Genomic DNA, 13029 nt, shown 5'->3' on the forward strand with positions numbered 1-13029 from the left:
GTACTGTTTGCTTTTCCCTCCAAGCCTCAGTCCTGTAGACATTATATCCCCTATCAAATGACAGGTTCCAAATTCCCCTCTTATTTGGCCCAAAAAGCGAGTAACATCCAGGTTCATGAATGAATAAAAGTGTTGCTAGCCCAGTCTTATGTTGATGTCCTAGCAGAGTTTGATCCAGTTTGTGACCAGCAGTAATAAACAGCTTATGACCCAATGGAGGCTTATGGACGAAAAAGAACTCCAGAAAAATGAACAAACTCTCAATTGTTGTAACTTTCACTTTAATGAAACAAATCAAAATCAAATTAAGTATGTACAGAACAAACTCATCACATTTTACAATTTTCACTCTAAATAGTAACTTGATATTAAAAGACAAAAGATACAACTGCCAGATTTACTGGACAAGTCGCTTAACATATGTAGCATCAAATTCAATCAGAAACTTCTTCAAAATTTCAAATTTATTCAAGTAAATTTCAAGTCCATTCCTTTGAGGATTTAGTCCCAGCTTCTTAAATCAACAGTTCCATACATCGTTTTTATTAAAACGGTACACTTCCCAGAACCACCTCAACTCCACACGCATGACAAATACACTGACCACTAAATACTTGGTAAAAAGCTGATCTTTGTATGGCCAAATCTAGACACTCAATTATTTTTAAGTAACAAGGTCAGAAATCATACAAGTTATAGTCCAACAGGTTTATTTGAAAATCACAAACTTTTGGAGCGTAGCCCCTTTATCAGGTGAAGTGAGAAAGAAGCACACATCACAGTATTTATAGGCAGAGGGGATGTTGTGACCAGTATCTTGCTTTGCAGAATGTTGTTTCTTTAAGCACCCTCCCTTTCCTCCCCCTCCCCCCCTGCAACCAAGCAAGTTCAGGGTTTGCTTGCATACACCCAGGCAATATTAAAATGTTATCCAAAGTATTAAATTGTAACAGTTGAAACAAAAAAGGTTCTTTAATAAGGAGATTAATATGAGATTCAGGGAAATCCAGGTGTCCTTGAGCACAAAAACACAGTAACTACGCAGATACAGCAAGAATTAGGAGACATGATACTTCAGCCTCTGAGATAAATGTATATGACTTTGATGAGCTGAGAGTACAGCACAGTTTTGGTCTCCTTACTAAAAGGAGGATATTGTTACATTACACAGAGATAGCAAGAACTCAGATGCTGGAGTCAGAGATAACAGTGTGGAGCCAGAGACACACAGCAGCCAGACAGCATCAGAAGGACAGGAAAGTTGACGTTTCGGGTCAGGACCCTTCTTCAGCAAATTTCATCGGGCTGTCGAAGCCAAGTTTTTAGACTTTTTTTAGAAAAAAGGGATATAGCCCATTAAGCCTGCTTTGCCATTCATAAAAGTTAACAACTATGGCCTTAACCCCACTTACTACCCCTCCCCACCATAACTTCACTCTCTTGCAAATCAAAATTCTGTCTAACTCAAACGCTTACTATATTCAATGGCCTTCACAATCTTCTTTGGAAAAGAATTCCAAAGACTCATGACAATCTCAAAATTCCTCTTCATCCCTACCTTAAATGGAATCCCCTTGCTTTTAAAAACTATATCCATCTAACTCTAGATTTCACAAGGGGAAACATCTTAACATCCACCCTGTCAATTCTTCTTAGGACCTTACAAAAGATCACCTCCCATTCTTCTAAACCTCCATGGCCCAACCAGCTCAACTTTTCAACAGATCCATTCCCAGTATCAGCAAACTGATTCTTCTGAAAACCACTTCCACTGCAAATAAAACACTGAGTAAGTAGACAGTATTACTTCTAGAATAGTCTCCCCAGTGCTGCTTGTCTAAATTGTTACTCCACACCTCCTTGGGACTAAAAAAAACAAGACTCCATTGCTACAGCTGCATGTTAACCTTTTGAATCACGGATAAGGACACATGGATCACTCCGTACTGCAGCTTCTCCCTATTTAAATAATACCGTTTCTTTAAAAAAATTCTTCCAGCCAACAAAATCAACTAACATTGTCCCATATTTTTACCTATCTATTTATTGCCTACCCATTTACCCAACCTACAAATCTTTCAAAAACTTTTGCAGCTTCCCTTCTACTTCCTTCCAACCCATCCATGCATCCTCAAATTTGGCTACAATACAGTTAGGTGGTCCCTTAATTTACTATCTATGATCTATATTGTTTATTTTAGAGGCCCAAAACTGATCTGAGGCACTCCACTCTCAAACATAGGTTAAATACGTTTATACTAAAGAAATATAACCATTAATCTTATTCATATGGAGATCTAAAACATGGCCTACCCTAATGTCCTAGTGGTATTAACACTGGACTGTTAATCCTGCAACCCACGTAATGTTCTCGGGACCCAGGTTCGAATCCCGCCACAGCAGATGGTGAAAAGTGAATTCAATTTTAAAAATATGGAATTAAGAGTCTAATGATAAATCCATTGTCCACTGTTGGAAAAAGGAATCTGGTTCACTAATGTCCTTTAGGGATGGAAAGTGCCATTCATTATACGTGATTCCAGACCAACATGGTTGACACTTTGATTGCCCTCTGGGCAATCAGAGACAGGCAATACATGTTGGCCTAGCCATGAATGAATTTGAAAAAAAAATTCCAGTAAGACAAGTTTGCTAAAGTTAAAGCACATGTAATTGAAAGCAATTTGTTGATCTGGTTAGGACATTAGCTTTACAGAAAGAGACAACAGACTAGAATAACCGGTAACACTAACTGCTTTAAGGCTTCAACTGTTCACATATTTATTAATGCCCAGATGATGGAATAGAGAGCATTATAATCAACTTTGCTGTCCAAGACATTTCAAGCAGTATTGATGGCAGTCTTATAAGCAAAAACAATTACAGGGTAGCAGAGGACTAAACACAAATAAAAAAGGATTGAAGTAAACAAGCATTAAGTAAGCCACCTGGAAAGGAAAAAAAAAGTACTTTCTAAATAGTGAAAACTTCTGGAGGTCCAGATTTAGGGTCACATTAGAATGCAATTACAGGAACAGGAAATAAATTTAAAACATTAGCAGAATGCTGGGTCTTACATCAAATGGACTAGAATACAGACATAAGAATACATGACACAGGGGCACAGTTAGGCCATTTCATCCATCAAGTCTGCTCCATCATAGCTGCTGCATTTCTCCAACGACTTCTCCAGCCTTCCCTCTGTAATCCTTATGATACAGCCTCACAAAGTCCCAATTAGGCCACACTAGGAGTAGCGTGTTCAACTCTGGTTACTGGACTCAGGAATGAGATACTGCTGATTTTGGACAGATTACTGTCTAAATTTATCAGTGTGATACCTGAAATCCAAATAAGTTAACGGGAGCGCTGACACAAACTCAACACTGTACTTCCTGGAATTTGGAACAAATATGTATGATAAAATTTGACAGTTGAGGAATTTAGTGTGTGAATAGAGAGAACTGTTTCTGTTGGCTATGGAAATCAAAGATATGGTGGAACGGCCAAATATTAGATATCTCAGCCAGTTATTTCAGGTGAGGCGTTCAGGCAGACAAATGTCAAAAGACAACAGAGTTTATAACTCTCCTGTCAACAGCAATTGAAGCTAGACGAATTTCTAACTTTGCATTTATGACTGCTGGATTGTCAGCAAAAAACATAGTAAATAATGCGACAATTACAGGGTATGCACATTTTTGCTACAGATCAGCCAAGGACTCGCCAAGCTTTAAGGTTAAACAGTTGATTCCAGTTCTATTTATGACAGAATTACATAAACATATAGCAGAAACAGACCATTTGACCCAAAGCAGTCCACATAGGTGTTTATGCTCCACTTGAAAATCTCAACTTTTCTTCACTGACTCTTTGGATAGAAAATTGATTGTTACTGTCTCATTATCTAGTTACCCCATATATGCATCTATGCTATCTAGTTCAATTTCTCCCTAGTGTAGTGAATTCCACGTTCTCACCACACTGGGTAAACAGGTTTCTCCCTAATACATTACTTTTGTAGGATTATCTTATTTTTGCTTTTCTTACAAATGCAACAGCTTCTTTGAATTCAGTATAAAAAGCTTCCATAATTTTTAAAAGGCATTCATCACATCACCTGTCAAACCTCTTTTCAAGAAAGATTCAACAGTTCCGAACGTGTATAGCTTCGCCAATCATAAAATTCAAAGTCTGTGTGTGCACTCACAAGAAACTATACCTTGGCCAATAAATATTAAAATGGATCCAAGCCAGATGGTGAAGGACAAACAATATCATTAGTTTCTTTGATAGTAGGTTTTTTCACAGGATCCAATCTTCTAGCTCTCAGTCTACAAACCACTATCTCAGTGTCCCTGCCACACTCTGTATATTATAATGTTCTGGATGTGAGTTTGCTCGCTGAGCTGGAAGGTTAGTTTTCAGACATTTCGTCACCATTCTAGGTAACATCAGTGAGCCTCCAACGAAGCGCTGGTGTTATGTCCCGCTTTCTATTTATCTGGTGAGGTTTCCTTGGGTTGGTGATGTCATTTCCTGTTCTTTTTCTCAGGGGATGGTAGATTGGCTCCAAATCAATGTGTTTGTTGATGGAATTCCGTAGGAATGCCATGCTTCTGGGAATTCTCGTGCATGTCTCTGTTTGACTTGTCATAGGATGGATGTGTTGTCCCTATCAAAGTGGTGTCCTTCCTTATCTGTATGTAAGGATACGAGTGATAGTGGGTCATGTCGTTTTGTGGCTAGTTGATGTTCATGTATCCTGGTGGCTAGCTTCCTGCCAGTTTGTCCAATGTAGTGTTTGTCACAGTTCTTGCAAGGTATTTTGTAGATGACGTTCGTTTTATTTGTTGTCTGTATAGGGTCTTTTAAGTTCATTAGCTGCTGTTTTAGTGTGTTGGTGGGTTTGTGGGCTACCCTGATGCCCTCAGACTACTCGGACCCCTTGGCATCAGGGTAGCCCACAAACCCACCAACACACTAAAACAGCAGCTAGTGAACTTAAAAACACCCTATACAGACAACAAATAAAACGAATGTCATCTACAAAATACCTTGCAAGAACTGTGACAAACACTACATTGGACAAACTGGCAGGAAGCTAGCCACCAGGATACATGAACATCAACTAGCCACAAAACGACATGACCCACTATCACTCGTATCCTTACATACAGATAAGGAAGGACACCACTTTGATAGGGACAACACATCCATCCTAGGACAAGCCAAACAGAGACATGCACGAGAATTCCCAGAAGCATGGCATTCCTACGGAATTCCATCAACAAACACATTGATTTGGAGCCAATCTACCATCCCCTGAGAAAAAGAACAGGAAATGACATCACCAACCCAAGGAAACCTAACCAGATAAATAGAAAGCGGGACATAACACCAGCGCTTCGTTGGAGGCTCACTGATGTTACCTAGAATGGTGACGAAATGTCTGAAAACTAACCTTCCAGCCCTGCAAGCAAACTCACATCCAGAACCTCAACTTGAGCTACAAATCTTCTCAAAACTCGATATTAACATGTGTTTAATAACTTGTTTTGGACATGTTTTGACATTTCCACAGATATCTCACCTCAAAGAGGGGGGCATCAAACCTGGGCCTTCTGGCTCAAAGTTAAGGATGCTTCAACTGTGTCACAGGACTCTTTCAATATCGTTACAAAAGCTTTTAATCAAACTGATAGGACATGTTATGACATCACTGGGGCAAACAGTACCAAACCGTGGATTTTCTGACCTTGATGTAATGCAAAGAAGGTTCATAATGTATTATTAATTGGAAATTGGACTCCAAAGTGTAATTTGTATTTATAGTCATATAGTAGAGAAGCAGACCCTTTGGTCCTAGTTACATTTGCTTGCATTTGGCCTATATCCCTCTAAACCCTTCCAATTCATGTAACAATCCAAATATCTTAACTTTCTAACTGTACCTGCATCTGCCAGTACCTCTGGAAGGTCATTCCGTATATAAACTACTTCTGTGTGACCAAAAGCTGGCCCTTAAGTCCCTTTTAAAATCTCTCTCTTCTTACCTTAAAATTACACCTTCTAATTTTGAACTTCCCAACCCTAGGGAATAGACCCTTGCAATTTGCCTTATCTATTTTTGTGTGCATGTTAACAAAAGGTAGACATGGCTTTAGTTTCATTTTAAAATTGTTACGAGTATGGTAACAGGTATTTGAAGTTTGAAGGTACAGTATTTTTAATAAGGGTTCACAACATTCAAGTGTAGTTTGAAGTGCATAGATTGTACTATATTTTTCGAAGAAACTGTTGCTGCCTCGTGACTGGATTCCAGTGTCACAAAAAAAACACGTTAAATATCAGGTAACATTCGTAGATTCAATCAATGCAAAAAAAATGCTGTTAGTTTAGTAGACTTCAAAGAGTCAGTGCTGATGAAAAAATCCCTACTGGCTTCAAGGAAAAGTTTGCATAGACAAAACTGCCAGTCGTTGAGGGCATGGAAAAGCCAGGTATTTGCTCTGGAAGCGTCTAGAAGTCAATGAGAAGAAAGAACTATATCTGTAAGGTTGATGTTGTGGGTAATAGGAATCAAATATTTATTCTGATATTTGTAACAAGACTGATTCACCTCATGTAGTGTTATAATGGTTAGTTATCCTTTCCCACCTTGTGTAACGTCAATGATATTAATGCTTTTTCACAACAGTACATTGACAACTTGTGACCATGTTCTGCGATTAACCACACCACTAACTAAAAATGCAGAAATAAAACTTACAGGCAAACTACAGACCAGGTTTCATTCTGGGAACAGACTAGTCAGGTGTTGCCTTGAAATTAGATCATAATAGCAGAGACATTGCCAGTGCATCATAAACTTCTTTTTGAAAATCAACCTGATCAGACAGGTCATCACACATTTGGGATAGGAAGGATTCAAAGTCCTTTCCAGTCAACAGAACCCATTACCAGTGCACCAAAAGCTGCTCTGAACTTCTTTACATGAGGGTGTAGACATTTTCTAATCAAACTTTTCGAAGATACATTATCCTATATCTCTGGAGCAAATGGGACTTGAACCCCAGCCTTCTTGCTCAGATAGCACTAACCACTGTACCACAAAGGCACTTCTGAATTAGACAAACAGTAACTACTACCTATATTCCTTTAACAATAATCAAGAAACCATTAACAACAAAAGGATTCCAGGTGTACTTCTGACCAAATTTCAAGAATAACTGCAGCAGAACTGGCAATTTTTAATTCTGTCCAGCAAGATTTTATTTGTTTTGAAACAGAGACAAAGTGGAGAATGTAGCAGATTTGGCAACATCTGTAGAGAGGAAAAGTTAACAAATGAACCCAGTGACCGTTTGTCAGAACTACAAACAACTGGGAAAAAGTGGTATTTTGCTAATGACAAAGTGAGTAGAATACAGGGAGCACGACACACGAAGGAATTGTTGATATGCTGGGAACAATCCATACAGGGCCTGGATTATGGGAATGAGGCAGGGTCATTTTTACAGGTAAAGCTCCCAACACTGCAACACACAAACACATTCCCATATTAACATTTCAGTCTCAAGTCTGCTGCAGTGCTCCAGCAAAGGTCAAAGTAAGATGCAGAATAGCATCTAGTCTTCCACTTAGGTACCTTCCAGCCTTCAGGACTCAACAGTGCGTTTAGCTGTTTCAGAACACAAACACGCTGGTCTCTGTTCGTTACTAACCACCACATCCTGAGATTCTCTTTTCGATAGGTTGGCTGTGCTAGGGATAACCTGTTTCAAACGTTCGCACTTCCCATCCCTAAGCAGCATTTCTCTCATTTTTGGTTTATCATCAACAATCCCTTTTTCTTGGCTCCCCCCTCTCTCAAAACCATCTCCATGTATTCTTTTCATTCCAACCTCAATCATCAGCAGAAACACCATCCTTAGGTCAGAGCTAAGGGCAACAGGGAAAGAGTCACTGGACTCAAAATGTTAATTCTGTTTTTCTCTCTACAGATGCTAGAAGACCTGCCAAGTTTGTCCAGTCCTTTCTGTTTTTGTTTCAGATTTCCAGCATCGCCAGTTCTTATTTAATTTGCTTTTGAAATAGCTTTACTGACTCTTAGTGCAATGTTTAGCAATTTAAGCATCATATTCTGAAATACTTTTCCTCCTGTACCTGTATTAGATTACACGCAATCTTCATTAGCTGCTGTTATGGACCAGACCAGACTCCTAAGAATATTTGAAGGTAGCCTAGCCTTTAACATTTTCTCATTTTAAAAAATTAGATGTGAAGTACATGCTCCAGACAGAATGTGACCGGTCAAACTAAACATTAAGCAAAATAAAATTTATTTAAGCACTACATATAAAATAGAAAGAGGAACGTAGAATAACTTAACTCTTGGAAAACTTAACCAATTAACAGGTACAGTATCTATTACTAATTAGCAGTTCCAATATAGCATTCCATAAACACACCCCTTGGCAAAAAGGTAAACTCAGACACAGATTCTTATGATGCAGTTCTCTAATCCAGGAGGAAACAACAGAGATTTCAGAGAAAACAGCAGCTGGGATTCATTTACTGAAGCTTCCAACCCTTCTGGGACCCCAAACAGCTTCTGACAGCTATAGCTAAAAAAAACTAGAAATCCTGGAATGAGAGAGCTGGCCACTCCCTCTCCATCATTACAACTGATTTTAAAAACCTAAAGGCCTAAATTAAATAAGCCATTTTAATTAGCCAGTTCATCACCTCTGCCTTAACAACCTCTCTGTTCAAAAACACACAGGACAAAATAATCTTTCCAACGTGGCAGCATCATCACACTGCTGATTTGCTACCCACAGATCAATGTACTCACAACAGTGGCCCTGAGCCCCAATTTCTAACCACCACCACCACCAATCCCCACCACGCGCACGCGCGCACACACACACACACACACACACACACAGTCCTTTGCAGTATGCAGGAGTGATATCCACAGCAGGTCCGTGCCCCTATCCCTCATGGATATCAAGACAGTGTACTAAGCAATGTGCCATCTTAAAATTTTCTTACCAAAATGTACTATCAATTAATGTTGAAACACATTTCCTTATAATACTGTTATTGGTGCCTTCATTTAATTTGTTGCAATTCTCCTCAGCGTTGAGCATTCCTTTGAATCTGAAGCTGTCTATGTTCTTAAAAGTTTCTATTTAAAATCTAAAAAATTTTTATAAGTAAATAGTGAACAATGGAATCACTTTTCCCATTTCCCATTCTGAACAGTATCTCTTCACCCACAATTCTAACATTTTCCGTTTTTCTGTCTGTTTGAATATCCATTCTGTTACTGATTCTATATTCACATGCTATTCATTACTTTATTATTTAAATAAATTTACTATGTACCTTATGGGAAGTGTTTAGAAAGCTTGATACGTTACACCTACAACATTACCCATGCCTATTCTGACCACTTTAAAAAACTGAGGTTAAATTAAGGGAGACTTTCCCTTTTCGGATATTGTTGAGTCATCATATCATTTTTCTTGATACTTAAGACCCTTAATAAGAGAACATTTCTCAGGGAAAGAAATTAAACAACAGCACTACATTCTTCAACTGAAAATTAGTTCATCAATAATCTCAAAAAAAGCATCACAGCACTGCTGGGAGCTTCAAACCACTGGCAGACCAAAAGTTGCAATTCCACTAACTTACACTCTGATTTAAGTGTTTTGGGCACACACTGGTGCAGATGTAGCCAGAAGAGGCTGAAATATTAAAATCCTAAGAAACAAGACATCCAAGACTAGTTTCACAGGCTTATTTTCAAAGTGCAATGTTAACTACAAAATTGTCTTAACATCGCACTTTACAAAATTCAATGTTGAAACAACTTATCTGGTGTCAGTTGTCACAAAATAAAACACAGCTTCTAATTTTGGTCAAATACATTATTATGCAACAAAATAACAAAGATGATAAACTAATTAAAAGCTATCATTTAGCCAGTCCACGAAATGTTCAATGACAAGCTTTGAAAAGTATTAATCCAGTATTACTGCCCTGATTAGACAGTTATAATAGTGTTATCATCCCACTGGATAACACCAGGGCAACATAGAGCAAAACCCAGCTGAACAGATCTAAGATGCTGCTTAGCCGGCTGTGTTCATCCAGCTCCACACTTTGTTATCTCTTTAACAGACCATAAGCTTAATTTATTTCCAATGTTCATACCATGGTATCAAGTCACTGAGCACATTCACACTAAGTTGCCAATGTATATTTAACAAAAACATAACACCAAAATAGAACAATCAATCTTTTCCCACAATATCCTTTACACTAAAGCTAAGCAAAATAATCAGTCCAATCTCTACTTCAAAATTTAAGAACTCAATTGACGAGGCTACAAACATTCCCTTTTGGAGATTTACTGCAGAATCACCAGATGCGATTCCATTTCTCCCAAGACAAACATGCTAACTCATTAGCTTTTCTGACTTTAACCACTTTGAGGCTGCTAAAAGATTAAGATCTATTTCCAGTTCAATTGGTCTGAAGACCATCAAAAGCTAAATTGCCTTTCCACAGTGCTTTTTTTCTGAACTCAACACGTTTGTGGCCTCAGCCACCTGTCTTTTCCTTAGATCATAAAAACACTAGTCAGTCAACAATAAGCAGCAATTATTTCACAAGGTACCATGCTGAGTCACTTAGCTTTTAGGTGAAAGCTCACGATTGTATGTTTTCTTTAGTTCACTGTTTCAAATGACTTGCTGACCCTTTATTTTAAAAAATTCATTTACAGCACTATACCAAAACCCTGTTTACCTCAAATCAAAATTCTGTAAATAACTCATACAATCCAGATTTACTGTAATAGTCAAATACTGTTCCATTCAAGGTAACAGCTACATAATTTTTGCCAATTTAAGATTTCCAACATAACATTTACTACCATGCAATTGATGCTCAATGATAAGTTAACACCGCAAGTTCCTACGTAGTAGCAACACGTTCATGCTCACATCACCACGACTCAGTCTTCCATTTTAACCATCGACTTTCTTCTCCCTTTTGCAGGATTTTTCCCTCAACCTAACTTGCCACGGATGCCCGCCTCCCCTTTGACGATTGGCTGCTCTACAACTCAGCCTCAAATCTCGGCACATCCATTGGACAAACCCGCTGCCCTTCAATCGTGCCGTCACTGGGGAAGTTAGGCTTTACACGAAAAGCAGCAGTACTTCATGGGCGCCTTGCAGAGCCGGTTTCACCAAGACTCCCGCCAAAGCCATCAAAACAGCACAATCACCCCTCACCACTCTAAAATTGCTGTTCTAAGACAAAAATAAAAGCACGTACAGGATTGTTCAAATAAAAGACACGATGTTAAAAAAGTCAACCATTCAGCAGATGAACTGGTCTATGTATTCTGCCGCCGAATCAAAAATTAAACCCACTTTAGAGAAGAAAACTCTGAATCCCTAATCCATTCGACTTCGTCCAAGTCGCGATTTTAACCAGAGGGCGATCGGGCGCTCGATCACAGATGATGGCGGTGATCTAGTATATTAGGAATTGGGGAGGGGGAAGCACTTGTGTATGCCTCCGCTCGCTGCGGTACAACAGCCGCGGAGTCACACTACGGAGAGGCGCCGGTTCTCCAGACCGGGCGAGCGGTTGGCGATGGCGCCGGCAGTACAGCACCACGCTGCAGTCAATGCGGCCACTGTAGACACTCAAAATAAACCCCTTTCCCGAACGCACATGTAACGGAGAGAGGAAAGAAAGAAGCCGCTACCTGATCTCACTTCTTCCCCTCCCCCTTTCCCCAAGCTGAATTTTATGAAGGAGAGAGCAGGAAAACTCCGACTCACAGGAAAAGTGGCGACGCGCACACAATCCGAAAATTTCCCAGCAGCCGCCGATGGAATATTCTAGAAAAGGAAAGAAATAGCAAAAGAACGCGGTTCGAATGATCGCTCACAGGATCATTGAACGGCTGCCAATTACTTCAACTCTGGGTAATAATTTTGTGGGTTCTTTTTGGTTTGAAAGAAATCGAACAAAATTAAAATCCTGTACACCACCCGAACTACAGCTCAGCCGACAAAGCCTGACGGCGCCTTGTCCCTATTGTTCCCTTCAGCCAATGCGTTGCTAGAACGCATGCGCTCCTCCCGGGGTGCACCATAGGCTTTGTAGTCTCGGGCGCATGGATCGGCTCCGGGACCTCAATACCGGTTGGAGGGGCGTGGACTACAATTGCCAGGGTGCAATGCGCTGAAACATCTCAGGCAGTTTACAGCCCAGTGCTTGATTGGAAAAAATAGGAAAAGGGCTATTTATTTTGTGCAGCATGGTGTGCTGCATAGATTTAGACACGAAGATAGTAGCCTATCTATTGCAAGGTGCAGTGTGCAACCCTACTCTCAAAAAAATATCGTTACTAAATCGACCAGATCATTTAAGTTTCACCACGACTAATTAATATGCAAAAGTAAAATACGGCAGATGATGGAAATCTGAAATAAAATCAGAAAATATGGGTGATCTGAAACATTAACGCTGTTACTGTTTCCACATAAGCTGTCAAACATGCTAAGCATTTCTAGAAGGTTCTTCGGTTCCACTTTCTGTTTTCATTTAATTTTACGAATTTATGTTTTTTTTCTTAAGTTGGAGTCATTAATAAAATAGAGGCTGAACTATGCTGCTTTATTTTACTATTATAAACCTTCCTTCGAATCAAACTGACTCAGCAATCTTAGGCGTAGAGAAGGGCAATTGTTGTAAACTGAGAACATTTGCCCCCGTTAAATTTGGAAAATTGGCAGGAAAAATTATAATGACAGAATGGACTATCTTGAAAGAGAAAGTTCTCATAAGGGAAAAATGCAAACCTGAGATGTTGAAAGAGAACAAAATGAAAAGGTATGCATACGACAGATATAGGCTTGATAATGAAATGTGATCAAAGCTGAACATACAAGGTCCAGAGGGTAAAGCAGGAGGGAAATGAGAGGCAAA

The 13029-nt window shown here is 39.3% G+C and overlaps 1 protein-coding gene across 13 annotated transcripts in view; it reads right to left on the bottom strand.

The window, feature by feature from the left end:
• Window positions 1-12155, bottom strand: part of LOC125464498 (general transcription factor II-I-like) — a 224658-nt gene extending 212503 nt beyond the window's left edge. For 8 of the 13 annotated variants that reach the window (XM_048556894.2, XM_048556896.2, XM_048556895.2 and 5 more), the window contains exon 1: window positions 11877-12155. The gene's annotated coding sequence lies outside the window, so the exon portion shown is untranslated. Of the gene's footprint in view, window positions 1-10954; window positions 11070-11459; window positions 11593-11800; window positions 11823-11876 lie in introns of those variants that run through there. The other 5 variants (XM_048556892.2, XM_048556889.2, XM_059655203.1 and 2 more) reach the window with 5 other exon arrangements.
• Window positions 12156-13029: the final 874 nt, after the last annotated feature.

This window comes from Stegostoma tigrinum, chromosome 27 (assembly GCF_030684315.1).
Source record: "Stegostoma tigrinum isolate sSteTig4 chromosome 27, sSteTig4.hap1, whole genome shotgun sequence".
NCBI classification, from domain to species: domain Eukaryota; kingdom Metazoa; phylum Chordata; class Chondrichthyes; order Orectolobiformes; family Stegostomatidae; genus Stegostoma; species Stegostoma tigrinum.